We start from the raw sequence: 21,203 nt of genomic DNA on the forward strand, positions 1-21,203 counted from the left end.
ATTAACTCTACTGCTTTTAACACTATTTGTAATCATTCTTAATTTTTTTTTCTAAGTCTATCTATTTATCCAAATAATAAAATTTTTAAAATTTTCTTAAAATTTTATTTAATTTTAAAACAGAATAGCAACTACTATATTGTTAGTTTTTTTTAATATTTTTAAAAAAATTAATTTTATGCTTTTAAATTATAAATTTGCGATATAAAATTCAAAAAATGATAAAATATTAAAAAATTAAAAATTAAAAAACTTATAAGACATTTAATTTTTTTAATGTATAGAATAATTAAATATGAATTAATTGTGCAATATGGTGCACGAAATTGTGATCTCAATGGCGCCAACAACTTGGTATGCACAATTGTAATATCACTCTTTTTCAAAACTTCGCACAACTAACCAGCAAGTGCACTGGGTCATCCAAGTAATAAACCTTACGTGAGTAAGGGTTGATCCCACGGAGATTGTTGGTATGAAGCAAGCTATGGTCATCTTGTAAATCTCAGTCAGGCGGATTATAATGGTTATAATGGTTTTCGAATATAAAAATAAATAAAGCATAAAATAGAGATAGAGATACTTATGTAATTCATTGGTGAGAATTTCAGATAAGCGCATGAAGATACTGTGTTCCTTCTGAATCTCTGCTTTCCTACTGCTTTCATCCAATCATTCTTACTCCTTTCCATGGCAAGCTGTATGTAGGGTGTCACCGTTGTCAATGGCTACTTCCCATCCTCTCAGTGAAAATAATCCAAATGCTCTGTCACAGCACGGCTAATCATCTGTCGGTTCTTGATCATGTCAGAATAGAATCCAGTGATTCTTTTGCGTCTGTCACTACGCCCAACATTCGCGAATTTGAAGCTCGTCACAGTCATCCCATCTCAGATCCTACTCGGAATACCACAGACAAGGTTTAGACTTTCCGGATCTTAGGAATGGCCGCCAATAATTCTAGCTTATATCACGAAGACTCTGATCTTTTGGAATGAAGGCTAAGAGATACACGCTCGTTCTAAGGTAGAACGGAAGTGGTTTTCAGTCACGCGTTTATAGGTGAGAATGATGATGAGTGTCACGGATCATCACATTCATCATGTTGAAGTGCAGCGAATATCTTAGAATAAGAATAAGCATGAATTGAATAGAAGAACAATAGTACTTTGCATTAATACTCGAGGTACAGCAGAGCTCCACACCTTAATCTATGGTGTGTAGAAACTCCACCGTTGAAAATACATAAGTAAAAATAAGGTAGGCATGGCCGTGAGGCCAGCCCCCAATGTCTAAGGACTAACAATAATCAAAGATGTTCCAAAAGCTCGTCCAAAGATAGATGTCAGTACAATAGTAAAAAGTTCTATTTATACTAAACTAGTTACTAGGGTTTACAGAAATAAGTCTAAGTGCAGAAATCCACTTTCGGGGCCCACTTTGGTGTGTGCTTGGGCTGAGCTTGAGCTTTACACGTAAAGAGGCTTCTCTTAGGGTTAAACTCCAAGTTGTAACGTGTTTTTGGCGTTTAACTCTGGTTTGTGACGTGTTTCTGGCGTTTTACTCCAGAATGCAGCATGGAATTGGCATTGAATGCCAGTTTGCGTCATGTAAACTCGAATAAAGTATAGACTATTATATATTGGTGGAAAGCCCTGGATGTCTACTTTCCAACGCAATTGAAAGCGCGCCATTTGAAGTTCTGTAGCTCCAGAAAATCTATTTCGAGTGCAGGGAGGTCAGAATCCAACAGCATCAGCAGTCCTTTGTCAGCCTCCTATCAGATTTTTGCTCAGGTCCCTCAATTTCAGCCAGAAAATACTTGAAATCACAAAAAAATACACAAACTCATAGTAAAGTCTAGAAATGTGAATTTTGCATAAAAACTAATAAAAACATCCCTAAAAGTAGCTAGATCCTACTAAAAACTACCTAAAAACAATGCCAAAAAGCGTATAAATTATCCGCTCATCACAACACCAAACTTAAATTGTTGCTTGTCCCCAAGCAACTGAAAATAAAATAGGATAAAAAGAAGAGAATATTCTATAAATCTCAAAATATCAATGAATATTAGTTCTAATTAGATGAGCGGGACTTGTAGCTTTTTGCTTCTGAATAGTTTTGGCATCTCACTTTATCCTTTGAAGTTTAGAATGATTGGCATCTATAGGAACTCAGAATTCAGATAATGTTATTGATTCTCTTAGTTTAGTATGTTGATTCTTGAACACAGCTACTTTATGAGTCTTGGCCGTAGCCCTAAGCACTTTGTTTTCCAGTATTACCACCGGATACATAAATGCCACAGACACATGACTGGGTGAACCTTTTCAGATTGTGACTCAGCTTTGCTAAAGTCCCCAGTTAGAGGTGTCCAGAGCTCTTAAGCACACTCTTTTTGCTTTGGACCACGACTTTAACCACTCAGTCTCAAGCTTTTCACTTGGACCTGCATGCCACAAGCACATGGTTAGGGACAGCTTGATTTAGCCGCTTAGGCCTGGATTTTATTTCCTTGGGCCCTCCTATCCATTGATGCTCAAAGCCTTGGATCCTTTTTACCCTTGCCTTTTGGTTTTAAGGGCTATTGGCTTTTTCTTTTTCTTTCTTTAATTTTTTTTGCCACTTTTTTTCTTTTCTTTTTTTTTTCAAGCTTTGTTCTTCACTGCTTTTTCTTGCTTCAAGAATCAATTTTTTGATTTTTTCAGATTATCAATAACATTTCTCTTTTTCATCATTCTTTCAAGAGCCAACAATTTTAACATTCATAAACAACAAGATAAAAAATATGCACTGTTCAAGCATTCATTCAGAAAACAAAAAGTATTGTCACCACATCAATATAATTAAACCAATTTCAAGGATGAATTCAAAACTCATGTACTTTTTGTTCTTTTGTATTAAAAACATTTTTCATTTAAGAAAGGTGAAGGATTCATGGAATTATTCATAGCCTTAAGACATAGTTACTAAATACTAATGATCATGTAGTAACGACTCAAAACATAGACAAACATATAGCATAAAATCGAAAAACAGAGAGATAAGAACAAGGGAGTTAAGGAATGAGTCCACCTTAGTGAGGGTGGCGCCTTCTTCTTGAAGGACCAATGGTGTCTTTGAGCTCCTCTATGTCTCTTCCTTGCCTCTGTTGCTTCATCCCAAGTGATTTTGGTGCTCCTATCCTTAGTTGCTCCCAATAGTTGTGTGGAGAAAAATATATTCCTTGAGGTATCTCAAGGATTTCTTGATGAGGGAATTCCTCATGCTCTTGTTGAGGTCCATGAGTGGGCTCTCTTGATGTGCAGTCAAATGCTCTACTACTGAGCCATGGACCCTTGAGATGAATCTCTCCATCTCCCATGACTCAGAGGGGGAAGCAATTGTCTTCACTTTCCTCTTTCTTGAGGTTTTTCTGGCCTTAGGTGCCATCAATGGTTATGAAAAAACAAAAAAAGCTATGCTTTTACCACACCAAACTTAGAATGTTGCTCGTCCTCGAGCAAAAGAAGAAAGAATAGAAGAAGAAGAAGAAGATATAGAGGAGAGGGAGAGAGGTGTGTATTCGGCTAAGGGGGAGAAGAGAGGGTTGTGTTGTGTGAAAATGAAGAAGGATGGAGGGGTTTATAGGGAAGAGTGGATTGAGGTGATTGGTGAAGGGGTAATGGGGAAGAGAGATTGAGGTGATTGGTGAAGGGTATAGTGTTATTGGATTGTGTGAAGAAGAGAGAAGTGGGGTAGGTGGGGATCCTGTGGAGTCCACAGATCCTGAGGTGTCAAGGATTAATCATCTATGCACCATTTAGGCGTGTAAAATGCCCTCTGTATGCAATCCTGGCATTTAACACCAGACTGCTACCTATTTCTGGCGTTAAACGCCAGCTTTATGCTTGTTTCTGGCGTTGAACGCCCAAATGTAGCCTGTTTCAGGCGTTTAACGCCAGCCTGATGCTTGTTTCTGGCATTAAACGCCAGCTTTCCCCAGGGTGCAATCCTGGCGTTTAAACGCCAGACTGCTGCTTGTTTCTGGCGTTTAACGCCAGCTTCATGCTCTGTTCTAGCGTTAAACGCTAGCCAAATGCTCCTTACTGGCGTTTAAACGCCAGTAAGCTCTTCCTCCAGGGTGTGTTGTTTCTGCTGCTGTTTTTGATTCTATTTTTAATTTTTGCAATTGTCTTGTGACTCCACATGATCATAAACCTAATAAAACATAAAAGAACAATTGAAATATAGATAAATAAAAATTGGGTTGCCTCCCAATAAGTACTTCTTTAATGTTAATAGCTTGACAATGAGCTCTCATGGAGCTTTACAGATGTTCAGAGCATGATGAGGGCCTCCCAACACTAAACTTAGAGTTTGAATGTGGGGGCTTCTCAACACCAAACTTAGAGTTTGGTTGTGACCTCCCAACACCAAACTTAGAGTTTGATTGTGGGGGCTTTGTTTGACTCTGTATTGAGAGAAGCTTTTCATACTTCCTCTCCATGGTTGCAGAGGAAGATCCTTGAGCTTTAAACACAAGGTAGTCCCCATTCAATTGAAGGACTAGCTCTCCTCTGTCAACATCAATCACAGCTCCTGCTGTGGCTAAGAAGGATCTTCCAAGGATGATGCATTCATCCTCATCCTTCCCAATGTCTAGGATTATGAAATCAGCAGGGATGTAAAGGCCTTTAACCTTCACTAACACGTCCTCTACCAATCCATCAGCTTGTTTTATTGACTTGTCTGCCATCTCTAATGAGATTTTTACAGCTTGTACCTCAAAGATCCCCAGTTTCTTCATTACAGAGAGTGGCATAAGATTTATACCTGACCCCAAGTCACACAGAGCCTTCTCAAATGTCATGGTGCCTATGGTACAGGGTATTAAGAATTTACCAGGATCTTATTTCTTTTGAAGTAAAGTTTGCTGAACCTATGTATTTAGTTCACTAATGAGCAAGGGAGGTTCATCTTTCCAAGTCTCATTACCAAACAAATTGGCATTCAGCTTCATGATGGCTCCTAGATATTGAGCAACTTGCTCTTCAGTTACATCTTCATCCTCTTCAGAGGAAGAATAGTTCTCAGAGCTCATGAATGACAGAAGGAAGTTTAATAGAATCTCTATGGTCTCTATATGAGCCTCAGATTCATTTAGGTCCTCAATAGGGAACTCCTTTCTGTCTGGGAGACGTCTCCAGAGGTCTTCCTCATTGGGATTCACGTCCTTCCATTTCTCTTTGGATTCGGCCATTTTGATTATATCAATGGCCTTGCACTCCTTTTTGGATTCTCTTCTGTATTGCTTGGGAGAGTACTAAGAGAAGTTTCAGTGATTTTCTTACTCAGCTGACCCACTTGTGCCTCCAAGTTTCTATTGGAGGACCTTGTTTCATTCATGAAACTTAAAGTGGCCTTAGATAGATCAGAGACTATGTTTGCTAAGCTAGAGGGGCTTTGCTCAGAATTCTCTGTCTGTTGCTGAGAAGATGATGGAAAAGGCTTGCTATTTCTAAACCTGTTTCTTCCACCATTATTAAAGCCTTGTTGGGGCTTTTGTTGATCCTTCCATGAGAAATTTGGATGATTTCTCCATGAGGGATTATAGGTGTTTCCATAGGCTTCACCCATGTAATTCACCTCTGCCATTGCAGGGTTCTCAGGATCATAAGCTTCTTCTTCAGAAGATGCCTCTTTAGTACTGTTGGATGCATTTTGCAATCCATTCAGACTTTGAGAAATCATGTTAACTTGCTGAGTCAATATTTTGTTCTGAGCTAATATGGCATTTAGAGCATCAATTTCAAGAACTCCCTTCCTCTGAGGCGTCCCATTACTCACAGGATTCCTCTCAGAGGTGTACATGAATTGGTTATTTGCAACCATGTCAATGAGTTCTTGAGTTTCTGTAGGCATATTCTTTAGGTGAATGGATCCACCTGCAGAATGGTCCAGTGACATCTTAGAGAATTCAGATAGACCATCATAGAATATATCCAACATGGTCCACTCTGAAAGCATGTCAGAAGGACACTTTTTGGTCAACTGCTTGTATCTTTCCCAAGCTTCATAGAGGGATTCACCATCTTTTTGCTTGAAGGTTTGAACATCTACTCTAAGCTTGCTCAGGTTTTGAGGAAGAAAGAACTTGGCCAAGAAGGCCGTGACCAGCTTATCCCAAGAGTCCAGGCTATCTTTAGGTTGTGAGTCCAACCATGTTCTAGCTCTGTCTCTTACAGTAAAAGGGAAAAGCATGAGCCTGTAGACTTCAGGATCTACTCCATTAGTCTTAACAGTATCACATATCTGCAAGAACTTAGTTAAAAACTGATAGGGATCTTCTGATGGAAGTCCATGAAACTTGCAGTTCTGTTGCATTAGAGCAACTAGTTGAGGTTTCAGCTCAAAATTATTTGCTCCAATGGCAGGGATTGAGATGCTTCTTCCATGGAAGTTGGAATTTGGTGCAGTAAAGTCACCAAGCATCTTCCTTGCATTGTTATTGGGTTCGGCCATGTCTCTTTCTTTTTTGAGATTCTCCGTAAGGTTTTCTCTGGATTGTTGTGCTTTAGCTTCTCTTAGCTTCTTCTTCAGAGTCCTTTCAGGTTCAGGATCTGCTTCAACAAGAATATCCTTGTCCTTGCTCCTGCTCATATGAAAAAGAAGAGAACAGAAAAGGAAGAGGAATCCTCTATGTCACAGTATAGAGATTCCTTTATGTGAGTAGAAGAAGAAAAGAATAGAAGAAAGATGAGAAAAATTCGAACACAGAGGAAAAGAGAGGGTTCGAATTTTGAGATGAAGAGAAGTGTTAGTAAATGAATAAATAAATAGAAGGAGATGAGAGAGAGAAGTTTTCAAAAATTATTTTTGAAAAATGGTTAGTGATTTTCGAAAATTAAGAGAAGAAATAAAATTAAAATTAAAATTTAAAATAATTAGTTAATTAAAAGAATTTTGAAAAAGAGGGAGGTGATTTTCGAAAATTAGAGAGAGGAAAGTAGTTAGGTGGTTTTGAAAAAGATAAGAAACAAACAAAAAGTCAATTAGTTAGTTGAAAAAGATTTGAAAATCAATTTTGAAAAGATAGGAAGTTAGAAAAGATTTTTGAAAAAGATATGATTGGAAAAGATTTGATTTTTAAAATTTAAAATTGACTACTTGACTAACAAGAAACTAAAAGATATGATTCTAGAATTTAAAGATTGAACCTTTCTTAACAAGAAAGTAACAAACTTCAAATTTTTTAATCAATCACATTGATTGTTAGTAAAGTTTTCGAAAATTTGAAATGAATTTAAGAAAAAGATTTTGAAAAACAATTTTTAAAATTTTCGAAAATATAAAAGAAAAATGGAAAAGATTTGATTTTTGAAAAAGTTTTGAAAAGATAAGATTTTTAAAATTGAAATCTTGACTTGACTAACAAGAAACAACTAATTTTAAAATTTTTTGACTAAGTCAACCCCAAGATTTCGAAATTTATGAGTAAAATAAGGAAAAGATATAAATTTTTTTTATTTTTGAATTTTTAATGATGAGAGAGAAAAACACAAATATGACCCAAAACATGAAGATTTTGGATCAAAACCAATGATGCATGCAAGAACACTATGGATGTCAAGATGAACACCAAGAACACTTTGAAGATCAAGATGAACATCAAGATTTATTTTTTTGAAAAATTTTCAAGAGAAGAAAACATGCAAGACACCAAACTTAGAAATTTTCAATGTTTAGACATTATGGATTAAAAAATGCATATGAAAAACAAGAAAAAACACAAAACAAGAAAATATGAAGATCAAACAAGAAGACTCATCAAGAATAACTTGAAGATCATGAAGAACACCATGCATGAGTTTTTCGAAAAAAATGCACAAATTTTAAAAACATGCTATTGACACCAAACTTAAAAATTGACACTAGACTCAAACAAGAAACACAAAAAATATTTTTGATTTTATGATTCTATAATTTTTTTGGTTTTTTTTTTCAAAAATTAATTGTGGAAACACGAAAAAGAAGAAAAATTTTGAAAGATTTTTGAAAACTTTTTGAAAACAAAATAAGAAGAAAATTACCTAATCTGAGCAACAAGATGAACCGTCAGTTGTCCAAACTCAAACAATCCCCGGCAACGGCGCCAAAAACTTGGTGCACGAAATTGTGATCTCAATGGCGCCAACAACTTGGTACGCACAATTGTAATATCACTCTTTTTCACAACTTCGCACAACTAACCAGCAAGTGCACTGGGTCGTCCAAGTAATAAACCTTACGTGAGTAAGGGTCGATCCCACAGAGATTGTTGGTATGAAGCAAGCTATGGTCATCTTGTAAATCTCAGTCAGGCGGATTATAATGGTTATAATGGTTTTCGAATATAAAAATAAATAAAGCATAAAATAGAGATAGAGATACTTATGTAATTCATTGGTGGGAATTTCAGATTAGCGCATGAAGATACTGTGTTTCTTCTGAATCTCTGCTTTCCTACTGCTTTCATCCAATCATTCTTACTCCTTTCCATGGCAAGCTGTATGTAGGGCGTCACCGTTGTCAATGGCTACTTCCCATCATCTTAGTGAAAATGGTCCAAATGCTCTATCACAGCACGGCTAATCATCTGTCGGTTCTCGATCATGTCGGAATAGAATCCAGTGATTCTTTTGCATCTGTCACTACGCCCAACACTCGCGAGTTTGAAGCTCGTCACAGTCATCCCATCTCAGATCCTACTCGGAATACCACAGAGAAGGTTTAGACTTTCCAGATCTTAGGAATGGCCGCCAATAATTCTAGCTTATACCACGAAGACTCTGATCTTTCGGAATGGAGGCTAAGAGATACACACTCGTTCTAAGGTAGAACGAAAGTGGTTGTCAGTCACGTGTTCATAGGTGAGAATGATGATGAGTGTCACGGATCATCACATTCATCATGTTGAAGTGCAGCGAATATCTTAGAATAAGAATAAGCATGAATTGAATAGAAGAACAATAGTACTTTGCATTAATACTCGAGGTACAGCAGAGCTCCATACCTTAATCTATGGTGTGTAGAAACTCCACCGTTGAAAATACATAAGTGAAAATAAGGTAGGCATGGCTGTGAGGCCAGCCCCCAATGTCTAAGGACTAACAATAATCAAAGATGTTCCAAAAGCTCGTCCAAAGATAGATGTCAGTACAATAGTAAAAAGTTTTATTTATACTAAACTAGTTACAAGGGTTTACAGAAATAAGTCTAAGTGTAGAAATTCACTTTCGGGGCCCACTTTGGTGTGTGCTTGGGCTGAGCTTGAGCTTTACACGTGTAGAGGCTTCTCTTGGGGTTAAACGCCAAGTTGTAACGTGTTTTTGGCGTTTAACTCTGGTTTGTGACGTGTTTCTGGTGTTTTACTCCAAAATGCAGAATGGAACTGGCGTTGAACGCCAGTTTGCGTCATCTAAACTCAGATAAAGTATGGACTATTATATATTGCTGGATAGCCTTGGATGTCTACTTTCCAACGCAATTGAGGGCGCGTCATTTGGAGTTCTATAGCTCCAGAAAATCCATTTTGAGTGTAGGGAGGTCAGAATCCAACAGCATCAGCAGTCCTTTGTCAGCCTCCTATCAAATTTTTGCTCAGGTTCCTCAATTTCAGCCAGAAAATACCTAAAATGACAGAAAAATACTCAAACTCATAGTAAAGTCCAAAAATGTGAATTTTGCATAAAAACTAATAAAAACATCCCTAAAAGTAGCTATATCCTACTAAAAACTACCTAAAAACAATGCCAAAAAGCGTATAAATTATTCGCTCATCACAATACGTCATGTTGATTGCTTTGACATTTAGCTCCACTTTTTTCGTATCTTCATCATTCCATTCAGATTCTTCTTTAGGAGTGACAACTCATTCAGCAGTTGTGATTGTTGGGACTTGTGGACCATTCACAATTATTTTTCAGATATTGTAGTCGACGGAAATTGTTGGACTGGCGAAAATCGTATTCTCTCATTCTAGTAAGTGTAGTCCTTGCTATTAAAAAAAGGAGGTCTATTATTGGACTGACCCTCAGTGAGTGTGTAAGCCAGAATGTTTACACCCATGTTGTTGCCCATTAAATCTTTGTTCCAACATGTGAGGCTTAATTCCTTGAGATCATGCTCTTGATACCAATTGAAAGTTCTCAATGACCAAGAAAAATGGATATTGAATCTATAGTCTTTTTTTAATCTTATACACTTTAAATTTTATACCAGGATTTAAGATCAAGTTGCTATGAAATCTGTAACATTAATTACGCAGGAGACAAATTCATTTTGTTTTTTACTGAAAGCAATGATGAGAAGTTAATACTTTGTGTTGTAGTGACTTCTGTGAAGTTGATTGAGCAGGAGACAAATTTATTTTGTCTTGTAACGAGCAAAATAGAAAGAGCGCGCAGAGAAGAGAAAATAATACAGCCATATAGCCTGGTTTAATCACCATGTGCAATGTGACCTACATTCAGTCTCTACGACAATTGTGGTGAAATTTCTACTATTTTTGTCAAAGATTTACAAACACCAATTCCCAAAGATTCAACCTAATCCTATCAGGGACAAACCAAACTTCTAACCAAGCTTGATTTGGCTAGGTTTATTCTTTAGACTCTCAACACTAAGTTCTCACTCAACTTAGTAAGGAAACCTCTCAAGTTTAAGAACACAAAATAAAAATAATAAAAAAAGATATTGACATAATTTTTGACTTTTTTCCAAGCTTACTCTCTTTACCTTTTCTCTCAAGGGCTTTTACCGATTCCTCACTAATTTGCTTTTTTTTTTTCATTGATTTGAAACAAAGAAAGATAAAATTGAAGAACAGAAAATTCAATGTAAAACCATGAAAGAGAAAAAGGTATCATGCAAAAGCCATGAAGACCCAAATAATGTGTTCTCTCTCCTTAATTCAATTTCTGGCCATTTACCCTTTTATATAAGAGTAAAGCTTGCAAAATTTAAGTTTGGTGAGGATACCAATTTTAAATAGGAGAGCACCTTTGACTTTGTGTTCTTCTGCAAAAATCAGAATAGAGATGTAGAAAAAAATGGGACAATAGCGGAGTTTCATAGCTGGTAAAATTAGCTTAAATTTTGACCTAACTGCTTTTTTTTTCTTTTTTTTTTGACTTCAAAGATCTGAATCATTGATCCATTTTTTGGCTCCAAGTTTCAATTTTATTCTTTGATTTACAGTAAAGAAAGGCAATCTCCATTTTCTTCTTCTTATGCGAAAATGTGCAACAGAAAATATGGTTATTTCAACAAGTTAGGATGGTTACATAAATGGTAACTCAGCTTTCTTAATTAGCTTCTGTACTAAATCTGATTTCGATTTTTTTTTGCCTCTAATTTTAACCTCTTTTTTTTTTTTTGTTGTCCTTTTCAATGCTTAAGTTTGGTAGACCATTTTTTTACTTTACTTGAACTCACTTCTGAATATGTCATTTAGCTTGTGAAACATCTTTTCATCCTTATTTTTGAGGATATTTCACGTGAATTACGGGTTCTAGGAGAAGAGAGATTGTTTGCCATGGAACTTGGGCTTGTTTGGTTGTCTTTTATTTTTTTTTGCACAATAACCACACACATTACAAAATATTTGACCTTTTAATCTAATAAATAATGTTTTGTCATTATCAAATTATTATTATTGTTTACCGAAAAAAAAATTATTATTATTGTTGTTCTCAACCTCAACAATACTAAAATTATTGTGTTGTTATTATATGTAATAATCAAGACAAAAAATTATAAATGTTTATAAATTTATTTATTTTTTCAATCTTATTTAATTTAAAACATATATAAAAATTTATATTTAAAAGCACTCTTTTTTTTGTATAATTTTAATGGCTAAAAATTTTTATTTTTTTTAAATTTTATATTCAACATCTTAAATTATCTTTAGTTTGATTATTCTTTCATAATTTTTAAATTTTTTTTATTTTTTTTTTTACTATTTTCTATACACATATATATCATTGTCTCACCACCACTATTTTACTTATTTTTACATTGACCTTTTTATATTTTTTTACTTATTTTTATTAATGGCTATTCATAATCTTATTAGAAGACATTCTGAAACAAATACTGAATTTAATCAATATGAACATGTAAACATTTTTGATGGAGAAGATAATAGTTATATTGGTGAAAGCTAAGATCAAACTTTAACCATTAGCTCTTCTGCAGAAATAGACCGTGTTCGAGACTCGAATAGACATCCAATTATTAATCACATGCAGTAGAAATATTAAAGTTCTTATGTACTAATTTGGTATAAGATATTATTTGTATGTATTTTATTAGTATTTTATCTTTTAATTTAATATTTATTAGTGGTTTTATTATTAAAATACATTTTGACAACTTTTATATGTTACTTTAATTTAGTAAGTAAATATTAATTTTATTATAAAATGAATTAATAAGATCTATTCAAATATCTAAAGTAAAATGATAGGATAATATAAAAAATTATTTAAATTGATGTCTCTTTTATTAATTTTTCATTTAAAAGTGATTTTGAGTAGTATAATTCAAACAATATTTATTTTACTATAATCCATTTTGATATAAAGATTGTCAAATATAAATCACGTTAACACAAACTTACTTTCCATCAAAATCAAGTTTGCAAAATCAATTTTATGCAAATTTTCATTTACAAACTGTAATCCAATCACACACTGCATTAGCTTGTTCTCTTTTATTTTCCCCTTTTCTTATTCTCCTTCCATCTTTTCTTCTTTGATCACAATTAATTACCACTATATATTAGTTCATAATTATTACGCTCAAAAGTGAACACTACCTTAAAAATACTACTTCAAAAATAAAAAATACTAGAACCTATCAGATTTTATTATTTTTTGTCATCACTTTTAGTCATCACAACAATTCTTTTAGTTTAATACTTTTGTTTTAATAAAATTAAAATAAAGGACAAAAATAAGCATAAAAACTGAAAAAAAAAATAGAAGGCTCTAAAAAAAGATAATATTGAATTTTATGTCATTTATATATGAGAATATTATGATTTAACCACATAATTAAAAAAAAGTTAAATTTTATGTTTGTTTTTTATTACTTATTTTATTTATCTATGGTTGTTTAAATTAAACTTTATAATTATTGAGTCATATTTTTTTAGACAAAAAAAATAATTATTGAGTCTTTTTTATTTTTTATAAGAGTACATCCATTACATCGTAATTTTAATAATGAATGTAAATTTTAAAAAATAAAATAAATTCATATTTATTTTTATTACATTTAAAAGTAAATCATATTTACTCGTATAGTGAAAAAATAAACTTAACTTCTTCTATAATAAGTAATTTTTGAATAATCTAATTTTAAGAAGGTCACGTCTTTTTATTTATCCTAAAAGTTAAAAATTAAAATTAATATTAATACTTTTTCATTAATATAACCAAAATAAAATACAAAAATAAACCTTGAATAAAAACAAAAATACAAAATTTTGAATTTCAAAATATAAAATAATTATAAGATTTTAAATATGATTTTTGTAAGGTATTCCATAAATGAATTTAGATGAATGAATATAGATGCAAAATGAATTATGATATTCTGATGCAAGCCTTGTCAACCACAAAAATAAAATATAACACATAAATACATAAAATTTTCTTTAAACTTATCCAATACTCTGTTAAGGTTAGTTATTCCATATTTTGCCATTATATATTGTTATAGATATAGATAATAAAGTAAATAATATAATAAAAATATAAATACTAACGAATTTGCAGTAATTGATAAGTATTATATATATATATATATATATATATATATATATATTATATATTTTTTTTTTTTTACTTTTTAAAAGATCAAATGTCAAAATGGGGCTAAAAAAATTTGCAGTAATTGATAAGTATTATATATATATATATATATATATATATATATATATATTTACTTTTTAAAAGATCAAATGTCAAAATGGGGCTAAAAAAATTTAATATGGAGAAAAGATGTGAGTTTTTGCTGGAAATAAAATTTTTTTCATATATACAAGTGAGTGGATGTTGCAAATATAGCAGGTGCAACACACAGGTCACGTGTTGACTCAGCATGCATGCAACGTGATGAACACGTGTTCTAATAAGAAGCAACACGCACCATGCGTGTTGCACACGTGTTAAACATGCAAGCAACACACACCCTGCATGTTGTACACGTGTCAAATGCAGGTTGGATGTCATTGCAATATGTAACCTGCGAGATGAGTCTTCTGTCTATAAAAACTGAAACTCGCTACCATTTTACTTCATTGCGAAAGAGGTGTTTTACTGCATTGTTGGTATGATAGAGGACATTGCAAATATAGTGGTTTACCACAATGGTGAGGATATACGAAATACATATGAGGGGGGTGAGCTTTGCATGTGAGAATACATTTTTATTTGTGGTTCTTTGCACTATAACGTTCGTGAAACTATAGTACGATCTCTGTCAGATCATAAAGAGTGATATTTTAAAGAGGGTGAGTAGCATTCTCTACAGGAGTCTGGTTTTCATATTTGGCGGCCTAATATAGTTTGAGATTACACCGATCATTGATGAAACAAGTATTCAACAGATGTTTCATATTCACCAGTAAACTCAAGTGCAATACCCAAAGATTAAGTTGTATGTTGAGTTTGAACATATAGTTGCGGATGAGATTCAACATGATTCAGATGTGCAAAATGATAGAGTTGAAGCGCATGAAGGAATGAACAATGATAATGACGATGAGTTCGAAGCTATGTATGAAGCTGGTGACGAGGACAAGGATGGCGATGGGGGAGGTGAGACAGTCGTGGAAACTTTATTGGTTCCACCCACAGTTAGTTAATCGATGGATGTTCCGTCTTTTATGCGTAGCTTGGATCTTGACGTCATGCATGCACTGAAGTTCTTCGAATATGCGAACATAGGTACATGAGGAATGTGTAATATGTTTCCTTAATTTTATTTTGACAGATCGAAGAGTGAAAATTCATTTTTTTATAGGTGTTGCTGATTCTGAGGATGGGGACTTCAGGATTGGAATGACATACAGTTCTAGAAAATCATTCATCACAGCAATTCGGAGTTACACTATCTCCAGAGGAGTTGATTACATTGTTTATGAATTCGAGCCACAGACGTTCTATGTAAAATGCAAGACTTATGCAGGTGAGTGCGATTGGCTTATCCGAGGTAATTTGATACAGAAGAAAGCTTGTTAGGAGATTCAGAGATACAACAGGAGGCACATGTGTTCCGTGGAAACGATTTCACAGGATCACTCCAAGTTGGACTCGAACACAATTGTTGAGGCTATGAAGCCATTGATTGAATCCGACCCATCCATAAAGGTAAAATTTATAATTGCGAAAGTCCAAGCAAGATTCAATTACACTATTAATTACCGAAAGACTTGGTTAGCAAAACAGAAGTCGATAGCCAAAGTTTTCGATGAATTTGAAGAATCTTACCAAACTTTGCCGTTGTGGTTCTCAACAATGGTTCAAAAGATGCATAGTTCACAATTCCAAATAGAAATACGGCCCCTATATAACGGGAGTGAAGAGGTAGACGATATTAGGATACTTCATCAGGTATTCTGGAATTTCAATGCATAAGAGCTTTCAAATATTGCAAGCCGCTGGTTTAGGTTGACGGCATCCACCTATATAAAAAATATAAAGGTTGCCTTTTGCTTACCGTTGTGCAAGATGGGAATCAAAATATTGTACTGATTGCTTTTGCCATTGTGGAGGGTAAGACCGCTGATGCGTGACACTTTTTCTCAGTAATTTACGAAGGCATGTTGTAAGAAGAGACGGCGTGGGTATAATCTCCGATCCTCATAAATCAATCTGGGTAGCAGTAATTCATAGCGGAGGTGATTGGAAACCTCCAAGGGCATGGTGGATGTTTTGTATTCGGCACATTAGTAGTAACTTCTTAAAGGAATTCAAGGTCCCGTATTTGCAAAAGTTTGAACGTCCCCACTGGGTATTGGCATTTTACGAGGGACATCGATGAGGTCACATGATGATGAACCTTGTCATGTGCATTAATTCAGTGCTAAAGGGTGCCCAAAATATTCCTGTCTTGGCGCTTGTCCGAGCAACATATTATCGGTTGAATGAGCTATTTAGGCGGAAGAGTACTGAGGCTCACTAGCTCAAGCGTGCTGGATTTACTTACTCTGAGTTTGCCACTCAGTGGGTAGAGGCAAATAAGCAACGTGAAGAAAATATCGTTGTGCACCGGTTTGATAGAAGAAACGAGATACAGGAAACATCGTTGTGTAGGAAACATCTGTTGGCACATTCAGACAACCTCGATCAATCTCAAGATGCGGATTGATGCAACCACTTGTTCAACTATTGGGTGTGGTGGTATGATGGCTTCGACGAGACGAACCATCGACCGATACCCGGTGTAACTGCAACGATTGCTGTGATGGGATGAGATCCTCCTCAAGACGACCACCACTAGCAAGAAATTGATAGATTAGATTATCATCCGCAAACATATCTACCTATGGTGAGAATGGGAGAAAGTATGCGAACTCGAATCCAAGATGTCTCTGCTGCTGCCTGTGATGGCTCTGCTAGCTATGATGCGAGCTATGGTGCTAGCTGTGATGCGATTGTTGGCTGTGATGTGAGCTGTGATGGCTCGATTGGCTATGATGCGAGTTGTGGTGCTGGCTGTGATGGCTGTGTTGTGATGCCTGAGATAGATGTGGGCGATGATAAGAAAATAGTTAAAACACTGCATAAGTTTGTGCTGGCTGCTAGGGTGGATGCTGGGGTGGCTCTTGAGAAATGTATTTCGACCGACAACCTCAAGTACATCCAAAATAAACCAAGGTACCAACTCCGGTAATAGGCACAACGGCTAAAGTCAGCGATTGGTTGCAGATGCCTCTCTCGCAATCAACTGCTACGACAGTTCCCCCATTGCTTTATCCATTCATCATGTATCCCGCTCCAATCATGGCACTGTACTCTCCAAAGAGTGTAGCAATGCTGATCAACTAGAATGACTTCTGCAGGCAGAGGGGGGACTATGCATACCCGTATTGGCAAACCACTCGGTCCACAGGATGCCATTCGATACACTCGAATGAAAGCAACGGTCTTACCGTGTCACACACATCAAGGTGTGCATGTAGCTCGGCAGGTATGAGGATGCCGATGTACGGCCACTAGACAAACTATAAAATATTGCATGAGCCATTGATTATTAATAATACTGTAAATTATTCTCGTAAATTAATACCCATATTAACCAACTAAATCTCCATTTTGGTCCCTGAGATTCACGCGATTACCTATTTTGGTCCTCGAAATTCAAAATTACCTATACTGGTCCTCCAGATTCAAGCCCGGGCACCAATGTGGTCCCTCGACTCTTTCCGGCAATGACTAGACAAACGAAATATTGAGATGGCATCCTCCCTACCACGCTGGATGATGAGTAAACGACGTCGTTTACCCTTGACACCCAAACAAATTAGAAATGTCGTCGCTTCGTATATGAAGGGAGAAGAAATGATGGAGACCCAAAATAAATTATTATTCTTCTTCTCTACTTTCACTATTCTTCATTTCTGACTTGTTTGGACACCAAGGGTAAACGACGTCATTTACTCATCATTCAACGGAGTAGGGAGGGTGCTATACCAGCATTCTGTTTGCCTAGTCATCGCCGAAAAGAGTCAAGGGACCATATTGGTGCCCGGACTTGAATCTAGAGGCCTAGTATAGGTAATTTTGGATTTCAGTGACCAAATTGAGTAATCGCATGAATCTCAGGGACCAAAATGGGTATCTCCATGTAGTTTATTTCGTGCCTAATAGACGTCGCGCTCCTTGACATCCATACTCTAGTTAGTGGATGATGACTCCACCTGCAACACACAACGTTAAAACAGAGTTTAAGTTACGTATTACTAGTAAAACATAAATAAAATACGAGTCAAATTTCAATAAATTATGTACTTTTACCTGCGTGCAGCCGTTATATTAGCCGGTGCAAGTTGCTGTCGTGGAATAGGCGCAAGCCACGACATTCGCTCCCAGGCCTAAACAAACAACAAATCAAGCGGTCCATCCATTTCTTTGCAATCGTACCGTGATGCACGACACAATTACTTGTAAAGGTGCGCGAGAGTTGCTAACCCCCAACTGTAAGTGTCGATCTGATCAAAATTTTGGAGCAGTGGTAGATACTTTGCGTGAGCATGTGCCGTCGATTTATCCGCAAAGAGGGTGTTACCCAGTAGACAGAAGATGTGACACCTAACGTATCATTGAACAAACTTTCCAGTGTCTAAAACTTTTGTGTCTCTGATATGGCGAACCCAAGTCAGATTTATGTAGCTTTTAAAGGAACTACTTACAACGGGTTCGCTGCCGAAAATCGCCAGGCTCTGGGTGACCAAGAAGTCATGACTGCTATTGGTCTAATCAGTCATAACCTCTCCATCAATCGGTAGGACAAATATGTGTAACACGTCCTTGAATATCACTGTGACCTCCCTGACTGGCAATACAAATGTATGAGTCTCCCACCTCCACCTTTCCACAAGAGTAGATAGCAACACAGAATTTTCTCTTATCTCTCGAACTCTCGAGATATGGTAAAATTTCGTTGTTCGTAAGGCCTAGTCAACCGCCGAATGCTACATTTCTGACGGATCAAGTTTACGGGCAGAAGATTCATGTTAGCGTGATACAGGACAACAGAAAGTGGAAAGTAGAAAATAAAAAATAGAAAATAAAAAATAAAAAATAATTATATAAAATAAAAAAACTAAAAATTAATTCCAAAAAATAAAATAAAACTAATTATAAAATTTGAATAACTAATACAAAAATAACTACAGTAAATAGAATAAAAATAATTACGATAAATAAAAATAACATTAAAATAGAAACAAAAATAACATCATTACAAAAAATTCAAAAAAATAATTTATATTATTTATTAATTTTAAAATTACAGGATAAATTAAAATGATATTATTTTCGATTAATAGTAACATCATAATAGAATATCCGAAAAAATTATCTTATTTAATAATTTCAATAAAAATAATTTTTAACATAAAAGGAAATAAATATATAATAATAAAATTTCTAAAAAAAATTATCAATATTTCTATGCTTATTAGTTTCAATAATTACAGATTAACAGATTAAGTTACAATAATATTATAACAAAAAAATAATAAATAACAAAAAATAAATAAAATTATTAATATTATTATAAAAAAATAAGTATTCAAATTATTTAATTTACTACAATGGTTAATAATAATATTAACCAAAATAATTACACTAATATATTTTAAATACTAACCTCTAAATTAGTAAAAATACTAAACTTACATAATTAGGTTGTCCCAAATAATTAATAAGGTGTTCTTTTGGGTCCCGTTTATTTGATATCTGTGTCTTGCCAAGACATAGACACAGTGGGACGTGTCTATTGTTTGGTTTGTGAGACACAAAAATAAGAAGGACACGCTTATACACAAACATACACAAGATATATGTATTTCATGTCTCAGTAAAATAGTAAGACACGAATTTTGGGTGATGGACACGGATTTGTATTCTTTTTTTTAGACTATTTTATCCTCATTTATTTTCTGAAATTCCAAATATCTCCCTGTTTTTGTTACAAACCCTAACCAGTGATTTCTTCTGCAATTGTTCTGCACCATCGATGTTGTACCACCGCCGCACATCGTCTCCGTTTCCCGCCGTCTCTCCTCTCTGATTATTGCGTGCTGTGCTCCGGTCGCGGTGAGCTTGTGTTGCTACTCGGCCGCCTTTGCCTCTCCATCCCGCAGCCGCATTAGCCTCCTCCTAGCTATGCTTTGCCTCGTTGCCTCTGGTATTTTTCTCTTGTGATATTTTTGTTTTAATTTTGATTATTGATAAGATGTGTTATTTATTGATTGAGTGCTATTCTAGTGTTTGGGTATGTGGCTGATCGAATTGTAGGTACACCCAGGAATTCTTTGTAATTACTGATTTTATTTTCATCTGAATTCTTCAATAGGCAATGGATAATCTTGGTGGTGGTTGTTTTAATGATTTTGAAGTTTGATAAGTTATTTTTCCTAATCGAAGAGGAAAAATCATGAAAAAAGCCATGTGTCTAATTCAAAGAGGGCAATTTGTTTGTATTATGTTTATAAAATTGCTTATTAAACTGCTTACTAAGTTGTTGATCAAATTCTTTGTATTATGTGATGTAAAAATTGAAAAAGTTGGATGATAATTATTTGTAGAAATTGACATGTTAATTTACAAGTTTAGATCTCTTTTCATTGTAATAGTAGTCAGAGTCGATTTTGTCTTACAAAGTTATCAATCACCTATCTCAAAGTATTATTTCCTTTCTTTTACTTAATAGAAATTACATATTAAAACGCTTAATTATTTTTTAGCTGATATTTTTATTGATATGTATTTAATTAGATTGCAATCATGTCTTTTCTATTTTGTTCATCGCTATTTAATAAAATTACATATGTTTATATAATGAGTGTTTTTCCTATTTTTAGTTTAATTGAGTGTTTTTCCTATTCGTACAAATTATTAGAGTTCTTCATTTATGTATTTACTTGTTATTGTTTCTTAGAAAGTGATGATGGATCGTTCTAAACAAATTAGGCTATGTATTGGATATTACTGGATTATGAGAATGCAATTTGACACGTTAATGCTGCTTTTTTTAGTTACTTTATATATGTATATTAGGAATAGAAGGCGGGGTCATTCTTTGATTGGTCGAAGAGTGAACACATTGTCATTAAGGCGAGATGCATTAGATAATATCATTGGGGAGGGTGGAGATAGAAATTTCATATGAGAGTTTAGAATGAGTTTAAAAGCATTTGCAACTTTATGTGAATTGCTATAAGTTCAAGGTGGATTAGACGAAGACGGTCATGTTGGCATAGGCGAGCAAGTAGCTACTTTCTTAATCATATTAGCTCACCATACCAAAAATCGCAGCGTACAAGTTAGGTTCTATAGGTCTGGTGAAACTATTAGTAGGTATTTTCACAAGGTATTGTGTTCGACTTTGCGTGTCCAAAATATCTTATTTGCAAATGCAGACTCTGTACCGGAAGA

The 21,203-nt window shown here is 34.7% G+C and overlaps 1 non-coding gene across 1 annotated transcript; it reads left to right on the plus strand.

Moving 5' to 3' along the window:
• Nucleotides 1-6,006: 6,006 nt before the first annotated feature.
• Nucleotides 6,007-6,114, plus strand: LOC130964729 (small nucleolar RNA R71). The gene has a single exon (XR_009080805.1). It is a non-coding gene; the product is annotated as a small nucleolar RNA R71 (small nucleolar RNA).
• Nucleotides 6,115-21,203: the final 15,089 nt, after the last annotated feature.

The sequence above is a fragment of the Arachis stenosperma genome, chromosome 2 (assembly GCF_014773155.1).
Source record: "Arachis stenosperma cultivar V10309 chromosome 2, arast.V10309.gnm1.PFL2, whole genome shotgun sequence".
NCBI lineage: Eukaryota > Viridiplantae > Streptophyta > Magnoliopsida > Fabales > Fabaceae > Arachis > Arachis stenosperma.